The sequence below is a fragment of the Alligator mississippiensis genome, chromosome 5 (assembly GCF_030867095.1).
Source record: "Alligator mississippiensis isolate rAllMis1 chromosome 5, rAllMis1, whole genome shotgun sequence".
Taxonomy (NCBI): domain Eukaryota; kingdom Metazoa; phylum Chordata; order Crocodylia; family Alligatoridae; genus Alligator; species Alligator mississippiensis.
The window spans coordinates 125,009,308-125,031,357 of NC_081828.1; the positions used below are offsets into that span (position 1 = coordinate 125,009,308).

At 40.0% G+C, this 22,050-nt stretch overlaps 1 protein-coding gene across 2 annotated transcripts in view; it reads right to left on the reverse strand.

The window, feature by feature from the left end:
- The window catches only part of POU6F2 (POU class 6 homeobox 2), a 348,304-nt gene that overhangs the window by 33,313 nt on the left and 292,941 nt on the right, over positions 1-22,050 (reverse strand). The window lies entirely within an intron of this gene.

Genomic DNA, 22,050 nt, shown 5'->3' on the forward strand with positions numbered 1-22,050 from the left:
TTATTGAGACGGAACAACCCTTGAACCAAAGAGCTGTCAGTTCCCCGAAGGACTTGTTTGCCATGTAGCAACAGATCACCGAGTAGGGGACTTTGATCATTTGATGAAGCTGATCAAGAGGTCATGTGACAAAGGAGGTTGTAAATGATTGGCTCTCTCAATGTCTGCCCAGAAAAGCATTACATCTTTTTACTCCACTGTGGAATATGAAACGCCATAACCAGAAGGAAATATGACTACATCCTGCTTACCACCAAACAACTTTGGTAAGCAGGCTATTCCAACTTTTCTCTGAGTTGAATCTGCATAAAATGAACTGTGTCAAACAGGGTATTTTACCACACCTTCAACTCTCCTATGAAATATGAGCTTTCATTTCTACATAAGAGAACTTTTACAATCTTTTCTCCTATGCCTGAAGAAGGGTGCTTGTGCCTGAAAGCTTGCAATTAAAGACTTTTTTTACAAAAATCTAGTTGGTCTAATAAAATATATCACCTGTATCACGAGTTCTGATTCCCTTTTCCTCTAGACCAATATGGCTATAACCTGGATACATGGTTCTTTCAATAGCCATTTTGGGAGATAAGAACAGACCAGAAGCAGAAATCCAGCTAACGATGATAGAAGATTCTGTTTTAAGAAGAAGCCATAGGCAGAAGGGAAAAGGAACTGATTGAACCGCAAAGAATGCTTAAGATTGAAGAAATCAAGACTGGTTGATGTATAGGTATTTTATTGTTTTGTCTTGTGCAACCTAAAGTAGCTGCATTAGAGTCCTTTGCAAAACCCACCTGCTATATGCTTCTGCTATCTCATGTTCCTGAAGAGGAAAATGGTAAGCTAGAGTGCCCAGAAAATTGGAGATCTGGGAAAGTGTGCTTAAGCAACTGGGCTGTTGTAAGGGAATAACATCCTCCCCAGGGTGTTATAACACTGGGTCATGAAGTCTCATTTACTTTAAGGAACACCAGAGTCTATGGACAGGAGATGTGCTACAGTGGTCAAAGAAAGAAACAGCTTTGGAGCCTACTGAAACCAAAGGGGAAGCCTGAAATCAAATGGGTTCCGTACACAGGATGCAAACATGAGCGACAGATAAGTATCCAGTAGGGACAGCTTTACCCATTAGCGATGTGGCAGTAGCACAGACATTAATGAATCTATCTCCATCACAATATGAGAGGGCATTATTATCCCTATTTTCAGATGGGAATACAAAGACTTGCCTGCGTACTAACTATGAAGCAATAGTGGAGATCTCAGATAAAACAATAGGAGAGACCTGAAAATTTTCCTGACTCCCAAACCCATGCTCCATCTTCCAGAACAGGGGTATCAAACTCACCTTGTGCTTGGGCTGGACCTGGACTGTGGGACTCCTCATGGGCCAGATCCAAACCAGGGCAAATACAAGCAGCCACACTGGTGCCAGTAGCAGCTCCAGCTTTGGATCAGAGCATGTGGGGGTGGCAGCTTTGGTTTTTGACTGGAGTATGTGACAAGCTGTTTCAGTCCCCGCCATGTGCCCCAGGCCAGAGCCAGGGCTCCGGTGCTGCATGTCCTATGCCAGAACCAGAGCTTCAGTCACTGCATGCCCCCTGCCACAATGGTGGCTCCAGCTCTGGCTCCAACACAGGGCACTTAGTGAGGGCTAGCATCTAGGGCTGTGGTGGTGGCGACTGACAAAGCAGCCAGAGGGAGACAGCAGGGCTGTGTCAGCCCTTGCTCACCCTCCTACTGCTGATCACAATTCTGCAGCAGGCCACTTCTGCCAGCAGTGCTGCTAGTCTGGCAGGCTGGAGAAGAGTGGCTTCATGGGCTGGATCTGACCAGTGTGCTGTATGTTTGATATCTCCACTCCAGAATAGCTAAGACTGTTCTATCTTTAACAGCTTTAAGCCATTGTGGGGGCCAACCTTTTTGCAGGTGTACCACAAATTAGCCCTGTACCCTCCCTGAGTGTCACTTCGATCCCCTTCTTTGACCAACCTCCTGCTCTGCTTTCTGTTCCCAACCTTATGTTTCCTGTCTGGTCTACTGCTCCATTTTCTGCTTCTTTCCCTGTGCTCCCTGCTTTTTTTGCTGCTGTGCTTTCTGCTTCCTGCCCTACCTGCCACTGCTCTGCTTGTCCCCTCCTTGATCTTCCACGTGCCACACAGAAGCTGCCCATGACACCTGTGGCACCCATGGGGCAGGTTGGCCACCCCTAATATATATGACTGCAATTCTTTTGCCATTAACAACCTGATGCTGAATGTTGGGTTTTTTTTATCTCTACAAAGGGAAGAAGCTAAGGAGAAGTTACTTCAATCCATGCAAGTCTAAATTGTGCATGTTTATTGTTCTGCAGTTGTGTGCATTTTTTTTGTTTCAATGTACATAGTTGCTTATTTCCCACCAATCACACTTTTCTTATCACTGCTGCTACATTTATAGGGATTGGAAATGTTTAAAGTTATTGTCACGTTCAAAAATGTGTCATGTGTGGTTTTTCATTCCTCCCCACCAAGCATTAGTCAGAAACAGGCATGCAGCATTGTTTGGCTGTTTTCCCAGAACAGCCAAAGGTAGGTGGCAAATTATGGGCAAATGAATGGTTTAACTTCTGCTTCTGTCTCTGCTCAGAAGCAGCTGAGAAAAGGCAAAGACTGTGGCTTCATTGGACTGTTTCTGATGTGAACCAAAGACTGACACAAAGTGAATGCTGCTGTTCCTTTTGAAAATGCACTGTGAAGTATTAAAGGGAAAAGCTGAGATTTTTTCAGTAACATGGCCCAAAAGCACTTCTCCCTAGCTTTATTCTTGTTGCATAGTATTTTAAAAGATGGAACCTAATTATCTATTTTGATCTTTTAAACAATAGAAAAGCTGTTCCAAATCAAAACGAGCCAAAACAAAGCATGCACATAAAAACAATTAACAAGCTAAAGGCTGAACAAGCTATATATGAAAATAATGAAAATTCCTATGTTGGTGGCAGGAAGGCCTCAAATTAATGAGAGAAAGGTACTTCAGCACTATTGAAAAAAAAACAGTAGCTTTATTACTGGTAATAAACATACAAACCTTTATTTTTACACTTGATATCCCCTACTCTTGCTAGAGGTCACAAGGTAGAGTTGGATAGTGAATTTTTTTCCTGATTTCCATCATGCTCAAGGTTCAAACAACTAAGTTAATTGACTAGAGGGGCTAGAAGTGAACAACAGCAGTCAAAATGTCCTTGTTCCTGGACATTAAATTCTACTCTCATTTGCTGGAGATGATTGTCATCTCTGAGAGCACCTGCCCCAGGTATAGCAAGTTGACCCATCAGCAGTGATATGCTTATAGAAGGGCTGTGTGAGGCTTTGGACTGTGCTTCGGATCCAGAGAAGCTTTGGACGCTTCAGCATCTGAAGCAGCATGTCCGAATCAAAGTGCTGGTTTTGTTAGGCTTTCCGAAGGGGTTCAGAGCTTCCAAACCACTTCAGAGCCACTTTGGAGATCCAGCCATAGGGTATAATGGGGAATCAATGAAATATCTATAACTTTGTTTTTTGTCTGATTTGGATGAAACTTGCGGGGATGGCAGACCCTGGTGAGACAACAAAGCCTGACAAGCTTCAAGAAGCTAGGTGCAAGGGTTTGGGGGACACTGCACACCAAATTCTTGAAAGCAAAACTCATGCCACATGTATGTGTTAAGTCACAGTGGGGTCAAAACTGCAGGGGTGGTGCCCCTGCTGCGGCTACAAAGCCTGCCAAGTTTCAAGAAGATAGGTGCAGGGGCTTGGGGGGAACTGCACCTCAAGCTGCTGACAGGCAAAACTTGTGACATAGATGACCCTGTGTGTGTTAAGGTGCAGCGGGATGAAAGCTATAGGGGTGGTGGCCCCTGCTCAGGCCACAAAGCCTGCCAGCTGTCAAGGAGATAGGTGCAGGGGGGTTCTGGGGCCCTGCACCCCTAGCTGCTGGTAGACAAAACTCATGACATGGGTGCTTGTGCAACTGACTGTCTCTGTCTTGGGGCAGTTGATTGTCTGTATTGATTATTTCCTCTCCTTAGTCTGTGGTTTTGTAGGTGTTAATCCATGCTCGTTAACTTGTTACGTAGTTATGTAGTAGCAAGTAAATAAGTAGCAGCATCTAGGGAGATGAACCTGCTCATTGTTTTGATCCCTGTAGATCATGTGCAGACTCTCCTTTTGTTTTTGCCTGGTAAGCAGCAGAAACTGCTCTTACCATATTTCTTGCATATAACATACACTAAAATTTCCAGTAGTTTTTTTTTCCCTTGGAAAAAAGGTGCATGTTGTATGTGAAAATATATGGTAACTCCCTTACTAATTTTTAAACAGTTCTGTGCCTATAATATGTTTTGGCAATGTACTGTGTTGGTAACAACAACCATGTGCTCCTTGAAGCGGTAAGCTCTGCAGCAGTGATTTCTTCTATGAGCCACTGGAAGGTTTTTAAACTTCCTTTAATTTACAATGGATTGGAGATTAAAGTATTATCTAATGCATTTTCTTTCTTAGAGCTCCTTGGCTTGTAAATGGAAATCCAGACAATAAGTGAAGTCAGAGGGTCATGAGCATCCTATTATACAAGCTAAAGTGATAGCTTATCCTGAGTGGCATATCAGTAAGCTATTAAGAAAAGAACCAGTAAAATGAAAAGTGGAATGTACCAGGCATTGTAAGTTACTGAACATTTGTTCCCACAGGGCATGTCTACACGTGCATTTACTGCGCAGTAAGTTACTGTGCTGTAAGCGGTTTTTAGGCTAGTGTCTACATGTGCAGCTGTTAAAGTGCAGTAATGCTGTGTGTGGACTGACTTGAAACTAAAGTTAGTCCCAAGTCAGTCCACACACACACACACACACACACACACACACACACACACACACACAGTGTTACTGTGCTGTAGGGTGTTTACATGTGCATTATTGAGCAGTAACTAATCGGGCATTAATTTGATACCTGCATGATGCAGGTATCAAACTTATGGCCAAATCAGCTTAAGTTGCCATATTTACTGTGCAGCAAGGGTGTGTACATACAGATGTGTGCCCTTACTGTGCAGTAATTTTTGGTTACTGAGCAGTAACCGAAATTACTGTGCAGTAAATATGCACATGTAGAAGTACCCACAATGATTTTTAGGATACCGATGTAAGAGTGAGGGAGTTATAGCACCTCTCATTAGTCAGCAGGTCTGTGTCTGTTTGATTCTGTATTTGAAATCTGTGAGTTTGAATTAGGCCTCATAATCTGTAAGGCAAAAGTGAAACAAAAGTACAAAAGGAAACTGTAGAGCAAATCTGAGGTCTGAGTTGGGGCAGTGTGTGTTTGAAAGCTTGTCAAATTACTCTCTCAACTATAGAGTTAGTTCAATAAAAAATATCACAAAAAAGCAAAACAAAACAAGTACAAAAACATTGCCTCTTGTATGATATATGGCCCACTATTTATTTTGAGTATAGTGCACTACAGCATTGCCATGAGAAGCTGCTCACATCAATAGTTTTTTCTTAGATAGACAATGCCCTACAACTTTATTTCCAAGAAGAAAATGAGGAAGTAAGAGCATGATGCCAACTTTGCACAGGACTTTTAGACTCAGTCAGATTCCGAAAAGTCATAGTTACATATATTCTACCAATGTTAATATGGAGCCTGTATATGGATGAGTGGGAGGGTATGAGAGAAGTTCAAGTTGATGAGTGCTACTTCAATGTATTCTACTTCTAGCTCCTCAATATGTAGGTTACACTAACCTAGATTTCCTTAAACATGAAGAGACAGGGTATAGAAGGTATGGCAGCCTGATCAAATCTAACAATAGCATATGCAAAAGGTTTGAATTTTCTGTAGCACCTGACATTATATTTACCGATAAGGACTTGAAAACAGGGCTCAACAAAATGCTCTTCCAGAGAACGGCATCAAATAATGAAACTAGAGCAAGGAATTTCTGTAACTGCATCTCTGGGTTGCCATTTCATGTAATGAATTGTGATTTTCAAGGTTAAGTATTGTTCATATATCTTATTGTAAGTACCATAATGGAACATTGAGTTTGACATTCCACCTTACTACTTTTGCAGTAATGTTTTTTTAGAAAGTAATGTTTGTGCTATTATACTACACTATACAGGATTTCATTTTTCACTGCTGCAGGAATTATATGTTGACATTTTTCTCAAGCAGATATAGTTATGCTTTATTAAAAGGGACATGTCTGTAGTCAGAAAAAGGTCTCTTCTCATTTTCTCATAAGACATCTCTAATAACACTGCAAAAATCTAAAGAAATAATAACAAACTAAAAATCAGAAGTTCAGTAGGCTTTCTGTTAACATGTTCTCAGTAACATTATATTCAGCTCATTTAACCTGCTTTGATTATTAGGTTTTGAACTGGTCAAAAAGAATCTTACCACAGGCCTGACTTTCTCTCTCTGACATTATTCAGCTGAGTACATCCTTTTCACTGAGACCAGCATTTTCACAGGTGCATACGAAAGTTAGCTTCCTGAAAAATCGCAAACATTTTCAAGCATCTAAGAGCCAAGGGATCTCTATACTGGAATTTAAGTAGTCAACACCAATGAGCTTGATATAACTATGGTGAAGAAAGTTAACCCTATATTCTCAAAGGAAAAACACGACAAAGACTTAGCATGGCTTTGTTAATAATACATTGTAATTTTAAGGCCTTAAAGGTTAGGGCTTACAGTACCCAGTGTAATGGAATTCAACCCTGACTAGGGCTTTTGGATACAACTATACAGATTTGTAGCCAGCAAGGTTTGTGCCTTGGGCAAAACTCTGCTGGAAAACCAGAGGGATGGATGGGAGTGACATAGGGGGGACACATGCCAGAGCAGGGAGAAGTAGGGAAAGAGTCAGTCTTTTGGGGCTCAAAGTCCCCTGCTGCCATGGTGTGGTCTACCTGCTCTGCTTCTTGCTCCTGCTGCTACAGCAATGGGGCTGTTGCTCCTACCGTGGCATAGTTTCCCTGGTGGGCTGTGATTCTGATGCTCCCTTTAAATTGGTGTCTGAGGCTGTTGCCCTGCTCGCTCACCCCTAGTTACGTTACTGCAACCATATCATGAATATTTACTACTACTATTGTGGGAACCTTGGAACCCCTAAAACTCCTTGAACTTGATGACATATAAATGCTAGCAAACAGATCATATTATAGAACAAAACTAAGGGGCAAACCCTGGAGGTTGGACTGAAGAGGAAGGGAATGGCTAGTGGCAGTTGCATAACTGGGGGACTTGGGGCGAGTCTGGGGAGGCAGTGAAATTCTGGTGGGGGGTAAAAAAAGCCCAGGGCGCAGAGCTGCCCTATTATGCCTCTGGTTAGTAGTTTGTTCTTGATACCTGCAATTTTTACATAAGATCCAGTAGGGAGATGTTTACTTAGATGAGATGAACAGACTGTTTTCAACAGGCAGCCCACTGTTCCTGACTTGTTTTGGTGCTTTCTGTTTGGTTTTGGTGCTTTCTGTTTGGATTTGGTGCTTTCTGTGACCTTACCTTTTTAATGACACTTTTTTAGTTATTGGTCTCCTTGTGTGTGGGGTGGGGACATTTTTGAGGCTGCTTATTTTTTGTTGTCTCTGGTTGCTTCCTCCAGCTTGTCACATTATTTTCAGTGGGCCTTAAGGGGGTTGAAGGAGATTAAGGGTTTGTTTTGGCATTGCCTTAGCTCAGCATGTGGGTCAGGGGTGTCACTGCCTTGGCTTTTGATACTATTCTTGCAGAAGTTTCTCTACCAACAGTTTAACTGGTCTGTGAATACTTGTTGAAGCTGGAGCAAAGGCATGTTCATGTTTAGTATATTTCATTTCTTTTCCTTTATTGATAAATTTAATGCTTTGGAGAAGTATCATAAGACTGATTATAGAAAAAAATGCCTCCCCCCACCTCACCTTCAGGGTCTGAGGGTATCCAGATATGTATTAGTTTTGACCTCTCTACTAAGACTGCCAATGAGGGTGCCAATTAGTACTCAGAGGGCATGTCTACATGAGACCTTTACCGCAGAGCTGCCTAATTAGCTCCGCAATAAAGTATCCGCATCTATATGTATGGCCCTATTAGGCTGCAGTAAACTAATTAACTCCACCGTAGGTTAGTACTTGTAAATACAAGTACTATCCTGTTGTGGAGTTGTTTAGTGTGCAGCAATGCACATGTAGATGTTGACAGGGCTGGCTGGGGCACGAAGGTACTTCAGTGTGGGGGGGTGTCTGCTGGCTAGCCCTGCACTAGGGTAGCCATTCATCCACTTTATTTTAGAGGACAGCTCAGTTTTCTGCTACTCTGTCCTTTGTCTTATTGATATAAACTGGACACCTTTATGTCAGACTGGTGGAAGTCTGCAGAGGAAAACAGAGGACATAAAGGCGTCTGGTTTCCTATCAATAGGACAGAGGACAGATTAGCAGAAAACCAGGCTGTCTTCTATAAAACTAGATGAATGGCCACCCTACCCTGCACTGAAGCACCCTCATGCTCCAGCCAGCCCCTCCACAGCATGTTCAGCAGTGACAGAGCAGCTCCAGGCTGGCAGGCTGACCCCCAGGACTCTTTGCCAGCTCGGGCTGCTCCATCCCAGCTCAATGTGCTGCAGTCCTGGGTGCATGTGTAAACACAGCACCCAGGAGCAATAAACAGTATGCATCATGGGTCATTGCATTGCATTAACTGCACATGAGACATGCCCAAAAAGCATTTTCTTTGTGGGAACATACCTGCTAGGAACTGGGCCAAGAACACTACCAACCTGTGGATGACAATAATATTCAGCACAGAAAACCTGGGTCAGAGATGAACCAATCAATTCAAGTTGAAGGAATCTGTGGCCTATCAGTAAATCCTTGGATCAATCCCATTTAATACCTAGTGCTTGGGGTCTATACTGTGGTCTGCCGCGTATTTTCTGTTTAGCCACAGGGAAATCTTTCAACCTCTGTGCCTTTAACTGCCTACTTGTAAATAAGTGATAATAATATTTGCCTACTTGACAGAAGGGGTGTGAGACTTAAGTAACTCTTATGAAGTTCTTTGAGAGGCTTCATTGAAAGGTATTTGTAACAGGCTGCAGGCTTGCAGCCCAGATAAATTAGCCAGCTGGTAACAGGCCGCCCATTTAAAGGGCCACAGCTGGCTCAGTCAATCAATAAATGATGGAAAGTTGACTGGCTGACCCAGAAATAAGAAGGGATAGGAAGAGGAAGCAAGAGAAAGGATCTGGAGAAGGAATTAGGGTGGAGAGGCAGGTCTTTCCAAGAAAGGGAGAGCACAGGGTGAGAACTAACCCCTGCTTGTGGGTGTTCACTGTGGACTGTTCATATTTTCTGATGTGCTCTGTGGTGCAGATTAACCCAGGGGTTGAAGCTTGTATTGGATTGTATATATTTTCTACAGAGCTCTGATGTGCAGAAGAACCCAGGGCATTATCACGTGTGTTGGGGAGCCCAGAGACAGCCTATGGCCAGAACCAGATTTAGGGAGTTAATTGAAGGACTGATTTGAGCCTGGCAGTGCCAGGCAGCCCGCTACAATATTACGCAAGTGTAAAGCATTTATATATACAAGGTGACTATCTCATTGAGACTCCCCTCAGCTAGTTCTTTCTTGACTTTTAATAGCAACAGTATATGCCTTGCACACTGAAAGTGCAATGGCTAAAGTATCTTCTATCTCATGTCATCAAATGCATCATTAATTCAGTGCACATGAGTTGACAGGTAGATGGGAAGAGAAGACTTTGCTCATATCCTAACAGGCTAAATAAAAATTCTGGAATTACTGGCTGCTCAATTTTAAATTCCCATCTCTCCTGAGGGAGGGGTGCTGTATAGCTGTGCAGGGACCTGGGATTCTAAGACAGTTTTCTCTCTGGTTTCCACCTTGTTGAAGTGCTGCAACTAATCCATTCCTGGCATAGACTGGTATAGAGAATTTTTCCTTTAATTATTTTAGTATCAGTTTAAACAGGCTTATCTCTATACCAACAGCAGATTCTGCTCCCTCCATGTTGGCTCAACTCTGCAGGCCTGTGAACCTACAGGAACAGAGACACTGCCAATGCGCCAGCCCTGCCTGCCCACCTGCCCACTTCGGAGGAGTTGCAACTCCACCAAGAATTCTTCTCCATTCTATGCTGTGACCCAGAATGGAGCTGGTCAGGGCAGGAAGGATGGTGCCACCTTGCATCCTCTTATTCTACTGTGTGGAGTGGTCACAAAGGAAGTTCACAACTGTTCATTATAATCCCTGTTGTCTGTATCCAGGCATTGCCTGTTGCCTTATACTTAGATTTAGGTAAGTTCTTTGGGGCACGGGCCCCTTTGTCCATGCTTGTACAGTGTCTCGTACCATAGGGTCATTGCCTATGCTTTGAGTTCTGAGGTGGTACGGTAACCCCAATAATCTTTACTCATTTGCTAACAAACTTCATAGTGCAGCAAACCAGGCTGGAAGCATATTTTGTGACAGAGAGCAACCAGGGGCCTCTGTTTAGTATGTTATATTAACCACTGCAAATTTTGTAAAAAGGATTTGGGTTGTGGAGTCTTAAAGTGAGAGCAGAAAAGATGCTATTTCATGTTCATTACATGTAAAACACCACTGGTCTGAATCAAAAAATGATATAATAATTATATATTATATATTTTTATACATTTGAAATATGATCTATAGTGTTGTTATGGGAGCAGTACTGACAACAGATGTTCCTGATACAGGAGACTCCTACCTGGTGGGTAGGAACATAATGGTAGTGTATTATTATTAAAACTATTCTCCAAGGGAACTATTTCAGAACATTTATACCAACAAGAAGTTCCTTTGGCTCCCCTTCCAGGTTCCATGATCTTGTTATATGTAAGTTGTAAATTACCAATGAAACGAATAAGTTCAGGTGACATCACAATTGCAGCCCATCTATTATCTTTTTAAGGTGGAACTTCTGTAGCATTTTTATATATCCCTTAATGCACTAAGTAATAGATGCATAACTGAACATTATTAATTACACCTGCTTAGTTCCAAGTCAGTCTTACTCCTGTTGTGTAGCACCTTCTGGTGCAAATGATACCAAGCAAGTAATGAGGCTTCTTGCCCAGTAAGATACTTAGTGTAGGGATGGCAGAGTCTGTGGTACTAGTGACTGGGGGACTACACATATTTAACTGAAAAATTAAAAATTTGCAAATGAGAGCCCAATTCTTCTTGTTTCCCTTTTGTTGTGTAATAGATTGGCTTGAGTAATCCCACTGAAATCAACAGAGTGAAATGCTAGTCAGCAAGAGCAAAAGTGACAGAATCTGGATTTAAGTGAAAACAAGCAAGCCAAAAGCAAGTGAATGCATCTGAAAAGGCACTCCATGTGCCTGTATACTTGTACACTGTACTAATGCATATTTTGTAGAATATGTTGGAAAAGTCACAAAGTCCCAGTAATATCAGACCTCACTAGAGCATCTGCTGCAAAGTGGCTCAAAAGTGGGGAGTATCTACTTTTTGTGTGTGTGAGTGTGGATGAATTATAGGGCAGGAAGATAAGTCAAGTGCAAATGATGACAACACAATTCAGGTAAAGACCATTTCAGTTGTGGTGAAGAGTTGATTTCTGACTACACAAGTCATGCGGTCTGCTCATCCCTAAGATATAGCAGCATGTATTAAAAACTCTTGGAAAACCATCAATATTTCTGCCTGTTCAAAAACCAGTGCATGGTAAAATGCATTAAGAGATGAAAGCTCTTTGATGCTTTTTGCACGCTTAAAGACACAGAAACAAGACCAATAAGTTCTGAAGAAGGAACTGGATTTTTTTTTAAAGAACCCTATAATTGTCACTATAATACAAAGTAAAAAATAGATCAGTAAAATTTATCTTTAAATAATTCTAATAATTGCTTCTTTCAGGACAAGCCCTCTTTTTATTCCTTCACTAGTAAATTTGTAGAATGCAAAACATGTGGCTCTGACACGCACAACTGTTTTGTTTTCAAAATTCAAAAGAAGAAAATTGTTGTGTTACGCTGTAAGTCCTACCTCGGGTGTTAACAATAAGAGGCAAGCTAAGGAGATATAATCCTAATATTGTTTACAAGAGCCATTGGGTTTTACTGGCAGGACCATGATTATATTGCTCAACAGCATCAAGCAAGTCGGGGAAATTCCATCTCTCAAGGCAGATGACAAACTCATCAGTTCACTGATACAATGACCAGTTTTACGGGACACGCAGCTGTTTTTGGCTCCATAAGGCCCATGAAATCAGAAGGCCTGTTTCTGATTTGGCTTCTACTGATAAAAATCAGGAGCAAATCAATTGAGTTCAATGGAATTACATTGAGGGTGGGTGTAACATAAATACATTTGGTACAGACTGGTTATAGTACTCTCATCTCCTTGGAGCAGAAGTAACAAATCTCCCAGAACCACTATATCCCTTTTAGGTTGCTCCAGGCACAATGCAATAACACAGTCCCTTGCTTGGGTTTAGACCTAGCCCTTCATTTGCATTTTGGATTTAAACTGTAGAGCTAATTTGCGTCTTTTACTGCAGGATCCCTGCTTGACCATTTTGCCTGATGAGTTAACCTTTCACCTTTTAAGATCAAGGCTGTCAAAATGTATCATCAATTTGTTCCTCAGCCAGAGCTAACCTTTTTTATTTAATGAAAGAGCTCCAGTTTTACGTACTTTAGCCTTATAAATCAATTATTTTCAATGTAGATGTAATACATTATAACATTATACCTTTCTCAGTTATTTATGATCTCAAAGCTAAAATTTTAGCACATGCTTTTTCATTATTTTTACAAAAGGAAACAAGTTTGAGTCAGATGGATATTGGCCCTGATATTTAAAAATCCCTTGCGCTGAGTTCCTGAGACATCCTAATCTCTACGAAGATTGAGACATCCAACTAAGTGAATGTACCAGAGAATGACACTGCTGGAAGTTTAAAGGCTGAGATCTGAAAGTGCCATTAATTATTTTCAGGTGTAATGCAGTGACATCAAAATTAGAGGCCGTTTTCAGAATGAGGCCCACTGTTTTCAGAGAGTGAAGACTTGAATCTGACTGCTTAAAGACAGTATAAATTAGATTGATATACTACACTATACTGTGACCAAGCTGTAGGCCTTCCATCTCATTCGTCTATCCCATAATTACACTGACCAGTCCCAACATTGTTCAACTAATAAAGCACTGCTTTCCCCCTTGAAAATAAAATTGCAGTCATTTATGCCTAGACATCTTGGAACTTTTATAAGCTTTTTGTTTGAAATTTTAGGATTTAGCTTCAGTTGATGTATGAGGAATTTGGGATACTGTCTGCTTTTCCTTATTCATATAAAGTTAAATTCTACTTGTTTCTCATACATCAGGTGATCTTAGAAGATAATGACCAAGCACCTTGCCATTGAATTTACTGGCAGTTAGGCATCATTGCGCATTTATGATAGTCCTGAATTGAAACCCATTTCTCAGATTAAAAGTGAAGTTCATTCAACTTCAACCTGCATAAAGTTACCAGATGAGATACTCTTATCAGAAAGGAAAGTTTAAAGAAATATAAACAACAAAGAACCCTGGAAAAGAAACAGATATCTAAAACAGGGGGAAAGAAGAAAGTTATCAAATATGCATTTGTTTATCACAGTCAAGTTTTATGATTCAAAGCTGATTCATATATATTTTATGAAGAGAATATCCATTGTAGTGGCAAAATTAAATGTATTTTGAAACTTGTATGCTACATTTATCTATCTGCTCTATCAGAAAAAGTTGTCATATTCATTCAAACATATATTACTTTTTCAATTTCCTGCTAGTAATGCTGTTTTAATGTTCTTTAGGGTGAGACCACAGGATTTCTCATTTCTCACAACAAAGACCATAACTCATTAGAATTATGCTGATGAGTTTATCCTATAAAAATGCACTCCCCCTTTCACAGGTGAATAATCTGCACCCTTATTCATGAACATTGTGACATTTAAAAAAAATACAGATTCAGGTAGAGAGCTAGGTGCATCCTTTCAAATCACATGGGTTTTCTTCATTCCTTTCCTTCCTTTCTTCAGATGTTCATCAGACAAAATATAAAGTTACAATACCTTTCTTTTAAGTTTCAGATTCTGTTCTGGGCCTCATGAGTTAGGTATGGTAGCAAAACTATTGCAACTCCTTATCTTTTGTAACCGTGTCTGCAGTATGATCTTGACTATATCCAATGCTTAAGAACAGACTATATTGTTGTGGTAGGCAAGTTCAGTGGATCACAGTTAGAGATGGAGAAAAAGCCTATTAAGGGAGTTAATTAATGACAGGATATAGTCACCAGGTAGAGAACATTACAGGGAGATATTCAAAGGCACAAAGTGTAAGCAGCCACACAACTTTTTTGACAGTCAGTGGAAGCTGGGTGCCTCCCTTAGGTCCTGCCTAAGAAAACCTTAGCCACTGTTGTAGTGATACCATAATACTGAATGTCCAGTGAAGCCAACATGAAGTTTGCCATTGATTTTCAAAGGCACTGGATTAAGCTTTCTGTCTTACCATAAAGCTAAATCATTTGTTTTAGGGATTTGTTTCTATTTTTTACAGGATGTTAATACTGTAATATTGAATAAAATTAGATTAAGACCTAGAAAGATCTGAAATCTCCCCTGTCATAAAACAAGTGGAATCCTATTGGATATACTAGAATTTCCTTAGCAGTAGAGAATGTGTTGCTAATTCATAGTGGGTACTGCTCCTTCTGATATAAATGAAAAGAAATTGAATAAAAGCATTTGGTAATGCTGGTAATACTTGTGTGCCTGAGTGTAAAAAGTATGCTAGGAAGTTTGGTTGAGATAAACATCCAAAGCTTGTTTGAACATAACCTCCTTGGTGTATTTATTAGCACAAGCATTTAAGGCAATTAGGGTCCCTTGTGACATTTCTAGTATTTGTTGGTTTGAGCTGTGCTAGAAACACAGTGAAACTAGGCTGCATCATTAGACATTGGTATTTCTTTTTTTTTTGTCTTTTACAAACTAAGAGATTATATATGTGCCCAGGAATGTAAAGAGTGATGGATAAAAGAAAAAGGGGCATTTGCCTTGTTTCTTTATAATTGATAAAGAAAGCTCCAAAGTTCAACCTGAGAAATACTGGCAATATAAAACCTTGAATTCTTCCAAGATCACATAACAGGGTTGAAGTGCTTTCTCAGCCCTTAATTGCAAGGTCAGAGGTGTTGAATCTTAAGCAGATAGAGACCAGATATAGATATTACACTTTTACTGGTATAAGTAATCGGAAACTGGTCTATACCTGTAACAGAACAAAACTTTGGCATACAAAAGTGGTTTATACCTGTAACAGAACAGAAGTTCGGCACACATAGGCTGGTTTAAAAAATGGTGGAACCCGGTCTAAGATTTGCACCTTGCCCCCCGCAGGGACAAATGTGTGTTCTGTTCACTACTGATCTAAACTACACTGCTTACAGAAAACCATGCAACTCTCATTGATTCTACCTCTGGCTTTCTGAATATCCATACTTAGCCAGAATGTCCAGTCCACTGGCTGACCTAGGTGTTTGGCTTAGCAAAGAGCTAACAAAACTAAACTAAATCCAAAGAATTTGAAGTACTAAGATTGGTAACATAGCTTTCATTTTCCTACTATTCGGGACGCTAATTTTTAGTCACTCATCCATGCAGTCTTCCAGGAAAAAAATAGAGGAAACCATAATACAATTTTTTAAATAAGTTATCATATATCTATAATGCAGTCACAGAAATAAGGCAAATTAGGCCACACTGAGCTCCATGCTGCCACAACTAGATGGCATCTGATATCTAGCTGGGATATCTCTATACTATATTTCAGGCACTGTAAGTGTGGTAACCTACACACCATAAGCAACTTAGGAACCTACCACTCACATTTCCAAAAGCACATTGAAAATAACTTTGGCACTTACCACGCTAAGAGCCCAACAGATTTTAGGGTATTGAGTGCCCAAGTCATTTAAAAAAGACTTAGGCTACCAAGTCAGTGAGGTGGTTTGGAAAACTGTATTCTAGATCTAAATTTGTAACTTCTAAGAAACAGGTATCTTAAAAGTTAAGATCTTTTCTATGCATAAGAAAGAAGCACAAGAATTCTTTTCCTTTTGCAGGTGATCTTTAAAACAAAACAAATGACTTTTTCCAAATTTCAGAAAAGGCTTATAGGATGCTACTTTAGTTCAGCAGAAAACAAAAATGTGTTTGACCCTCTGTATCTAGTATATACCAAAGCATGGATACAGTTATGCTGTGGTTAAACAATTTCAACTTGGCTGGTAATATCTTGACACATTTCACTGGGAAGGGAGTACTTTAAACAGCTCTTAAAAACTAAGTTTGAAAAAACTAGAAAAGACTGTAGAGTGAAGATTTATTAGAAAGAATCCCTAACCATCTCTTGGAAGTCAAATTTTCATGTTCTGTACCAACTGGATGAGAAATTGCCTTCTTGACATGATGCTCATTTATCTCCCCTCACTGTGTGTTCTTTGAGGGCTCCTTTTGCATCATTTGTTGGGTACTATAAAGCCGATTTAAACATTTTTACATTTGTGCTGTTGCCAAAGACCATAGTGATTTAGTGAATGAGGAATGCATCATTCATGCTTGCTCTTTTGTTGTTGTTGTTGGTTTGTTTTTTTTTACTGCATGTGATTTTTAAGGAGAAATAAAAGGCAGGAGGGAGCCGTGGATTTAACTTGCTTCAGTAAATGCTATTTACCAGCTACACTTTCCATTGATAGATTTGGTTTTGAAAATTTGAACTTGACTCAGTAATACTTCACATATACATTTTTATCTGTATTCAGGAAAAAAGGCTATTGTTGTAGTACTTTTACTCATGTGATTTTATTTTTAAAATATTGGACACACTATAGGATTGAGAGACTTTTCTAGTAAGTACAACTTCTGCTGTTCACTACTGTATATAAGAAAGTTCAAATAAGCAAAAGTGTAATTTTTGCTGCTAGTAAGCTTTCTGGCATAGCAGTTTAAGTAAGCTAACATTTTCTTGAAAATTTTGTGCTTTTTGGTAAAAGTTTGACCCAGAAATTAGCTCAAAATTGTAAATTCTGAAGATTTCCAGCTTTATACCATTAGATTTTATATGACACAGTTTCAAAACTTGACAAAGATGCCTTCATCATTGTAACTTTGATAAATGGCATTGTGTATCTTACTCTGTGTAAATCCACTAGAAGAAACCTTAAAAATAAGTCACAGAATCATAGAAAATTAGGGTTGAAAGGGACCTCGGAAGGTCATCTAGTCCAACACCCTGCTCAAAGCAGGACCATCCTCAACTATATAATCTCAGCCAAAGCTTTGTCTAGCCTTGTTTTGAAAAACTCCAAGGATGGAGATTCCACATCGTCTCTGGGTAACCTGTTCCAGTGTTTTACTGCCCTCCTCGTGAGAGTTTTTCCTAATATCTAACCTAAACTTCCCTCGCTGCAACTTGAGATCATAGCTCCTTGTTCTGTCATCTGCCACCACTGAGAACAATCTAGTGCCATCCTCTTTGGAACCACCCTTCAGGTAGCTGAAGGTGGCCATTAAATCTCTTTTCAGTCTTCTCTTCTCCAGACTAAATAAACCCAGTTCCCTCAGCCTCTCCTCGTAAGTAATGTGCCCCAGACCCCTTACCATTTTTGTTGTCCTCCACTGGACTTGCTCCAATTTGTCCACATCCTTTCTGTAGTGGGGGCCCAAAACTCAACACAGTTCTCCAGATGTGGTCTCACCAGTGCTGAATAGTGTCCTGCCCTGAGGATTTTGCCTTGGTGATTGCAAATTGCAGAAATTTCTTCTCTCTACACAAATTGTTCTACTGGTTTGTTGTTGTCTTCCATCTGGAGATGAGAAACTGTGGGCAGATATGCGTGCAGATGCAAGAGATGTACATGTATGGGAGGAGGTGCATGTAGGATATATTTTAACATATTTGACTTGGCAAGAGATTTAGCTAAACACCTTCCTTGAAAGAAAGTCCACAAAATGTTTTTTTTTGTTTGAGGTTTTTAACATCTCTGTTCATAGCTTGATCTATCTGTTTCAGTCTATTTATGAGTACCTGTCCCCTACACATATATCTGTTTACACATATATCTAGATCCACACCCATACACACACACATAAATATAAGTATCTATGTCCTTATAGATAGATGCAAAAGTGAAAAATATATTTGAGTGTCTATGTATGCGTGTGTGAAAATGCACTGCTGAGCAGCTAGGTAAACTATCCAAAAATATAGTACATCTGGCTTTACATGTGCATTAAGTCCAGCATAAATGACAATAATAATCACCTGAGAATATAAATACCTCAAGTATTGGTGCATGTAGAACTACAATCTGTAGATTACCATGTTTATCTGCCAAAAGATCAACTTCCAACTACTGAAGACTGCCTCAGCCAAAGTTTTGGAAGGTGCTGAGAATTTGTGTTTAAAAAAAATTAGGGACTAAAGAAGTACAGGGCGAGTCATGCTGTGAGCATAACCTTTGCTATCTTCCTCTCAGTGCTCAGCTGATAAAGCATGGTTTTCTTGATCAGATAAGAATTGCAATTTTTGTCCCCTTGTGTAGAAGAAACCAATTGCACCAAACCATGTGGTGATTGCCAGCAGCAAAGAAATAATGCATCAAGCTTTTTCATCTAGATCCTCATACATGTCCACTTATTAATATTTAGATCTATCCCTGGGAACAATCAAATCTTTATTTAAACATGTACCTGCTTTTTTAACCTGTAAATAATTCACCATTTATAGTTAGTCTACTTGATGTCATTTCAGCATATTTTTGCCTTGCCCTGCAGGATTGCAGAGGCACAGTTAGGGTAAAAAGAGCAAGTACTGGACATTAATATTGAGGGATGATGAGGAAACATTTAATGCTTAATTTGTGGCTGGCATGTGGTGTAAATAAAGTTCCCAGAAGCAAATGAGATCCTGGATTTTTTGCTGATGTGCTTGTAAAGAAAAGGGGATGTCTGAAACCTTCACAGGCTGAGGTTCCCTTTGGCACCCTTTAACTTCTTTGATGGAGGGGAAGTAGCGATGATTGATAAATTATCTGAGTTCTTCTGTAGCCTGATGATAGTCTACCCTGAGATGCTAGTTATCAGCTGGGAGCCTGCATTGTACCCAGGTAGAAGCTTGGCATGTGAGCTGGATGGGTGTATAGCATCCCAACAATTGTTAAGGTAAAGTAGTGGCCTGCTGTTTAAAATTCCTCCCAGTTTTGTCCTTTATTTGCCTTTGTGTCCTGATCAGTGGAATGGTACCATGATCTTAGTTTCTGAAATCCGGATAGGGAGTTCAATGTAAGTGTGCATATATGCATGTGTGATGCTAAAGCTTGGGAAAGAGAATGCTAGAGAGGGGAAGTGGTGCAGGAAAAAGAGATTTGGACATATCAGGATGTTTTGGAAGTAGGCTGTCACTGAAATATATTTTATCATGATGCTGGGTATCCATTCATCATTATTTCTTTAGTCTGGAAAAACACAGGCTTAGGGGCGATCTGATGGCCACTTATAAGTTTATCGGGGTGTTCACCAGGGTCTGGGGGAACGATTGTTCACCAGAGCACCCCAAGGGATGACAAGATTGAACAATTATAAACTCCTGCAAGACTGTTTCAGGCTGGACATAAGGAAGAACTTCTTCACTGTCTGAGCCCCCAAGATCTGGAATGGCCTGCCACGGGAGGTGGTTCAAGCACCTACTTTGAACGCCTTCAAGATAAATTTGGATGCTTATCTTGCTGGGATCCTATGACCCCAGCTGACTTCCTGCCCCTCCGGCAAGGGGCTGGACTCGATGATCTTCCGAGGTCCCTTCCAGTCCTAATGTCTATGAAGTTTATGAAATTTCAGTTAGCTCACCATTTTACTCTACCATTTAAAGAAGGAACTTAAAAAAACAGGCAGAAAAGATCAAATGAAGTTAAAGATAATATAAGTATTAAAACTATAGAGAAGAACCAAATAAGAGAAATTTAGAAGGAAATGAAGAACAGATTTAATTTGATAGGATGTGTGTGACAGTGCTGACACAGTGGGCCAAATGGGTGCTACATCCTGATCAAGACTCATACTGAAACATTATGTGCAGTTGGTATCACCCTTCTCTCTTCACTTTGGGTCTTCCTCTCTATCCTTCCTATCAAACATGTCATATCATTGCTTAGCACATATATCCTGTAAGAATCAGATCAACTTAAAATTAAACTTTTTTTTTTCCATTTGGGTTGCAATGACCTATTTATACTATTTCTTTCCTGCTAGCTAGCTTTTTTTTAAACATTATAACCTGTACCTCTCATCTCTCTCTAAACTGTCTCCCTGATGTCCCGATCACTCTCTGATCTATTTCTCTTTTCTTATCTGCTGGTTGGGTGCTAATATGACATATCCAACCTCTAAAACAAATAATTTATTTTGAAATTTGGCTATGTCATAGAATTTGATGCATCAAACAGTAGAATGAATGTTTATTTAGATATTCAGTGCACTGCATCTTGAAATTAAATTATCTCCTGAGCAGTTGTGAACTGGAAGAATATGTGAATTGTTTCTTAGGTAGGAGGAGTGAGTAAGCAAAACTCTGCATTGAATCTTCATCATGAGGCATAGAAAAATAGAGGATGGGGAGCGCGTGATAAAAAGAAGAAATAGCTTAAGGGATATTGTTATTTTCTTTACTTTAAAGATTTCTTTGTTGTGTTTAAACAAAAAGACTGATCCTTGCCATTACTGATAGTAGTTCATTCATCATTTGTAAGAGATGCTTATCCTAGAGGTAATAGTTACTTAATTCATGCATAAAAGCAAGTTTAAATGAAAAAGCCCTTTAAAACCTGCATATGTTTGAAAACATTAGCCAAGTTATTTTAAAATTCATTTTTTTTATATCTGTTTTATTTGCATACACATGCACATAAAACTCTGTTGATAACAACAGCTATTTATGTTAGTCTGTCAAGGACATGACATGTCCCTCTTCCATGCCCTTTCAGCTATGGGGATGACTAGAATTTTTTTCTGCTTGAATTTTCTATGCAACTCTTGGCATTCCCTGGCTCTGTGGCAAAAGCCCATAATCTCTTTCTTTTGGAGAATTATCATTGTATTGGTGGCCCAGTCAGAAATCAATGGGGTCCAGAACTGGGTTCTCAAGGTGCTGGGTTACCATTATGAATGCTATGCTACACAAATAGAACTTAGTGCCCCCGGCTTTACACAGTATGATTCAGTCAAATGTCTCTGCAATTTTATTCTCCTTTTACATGAGGAGCATTCAGAGATGAAAGATTTTTTCCTTAACGTAGTTGGATTTTGTAGTCAAGAAGACATAGGGGATGGTCATGAACTAGCTCTGATATGTCAGCCTTGGTGATTTCAGCATCCATATAAACATAGCCACAGATGCAAACTAATAACTCATAACTAATATTTCTAACTTGTTCCCTAGGACTTTTACAGGTCATGCAGCCTTCCTGGGGGATACAGCCAGTGAATAAATCAGTTGTCTCTTCAATACTTTTCAATATGTACAGGCTACTGTTAGGTGATCTGGTCAGATGACATGGACTCAAGGGCATGTAGTATGAAGATGATTCACAACTCTACTTGTCCTTCATCTCCAACAAACATAACATACCAAAATAGATCAGGGTGGGATCAACTCACTGATGAAGAATACTACTTAAAGCTGAACCCAAGCAAAAAAGGAGTTAATTCTGAAAAGTTCACAGCCACAGTGTAGGAGGGCAGGGGCTGTGGGTGGTTGGCAAGGGGCACCAGCAAGGCTGTGGGTGGGGAGTGAAGGACACTAGCAGGGCCAGGGGGACTGTGGGGGGCCTTTAATTTTAATCACAGATTTGGGTTTTTTTAGCAGAGAATTTGTGTTGGTTTTTTTTTTTTTATCAGGGAAAACCAGGAAC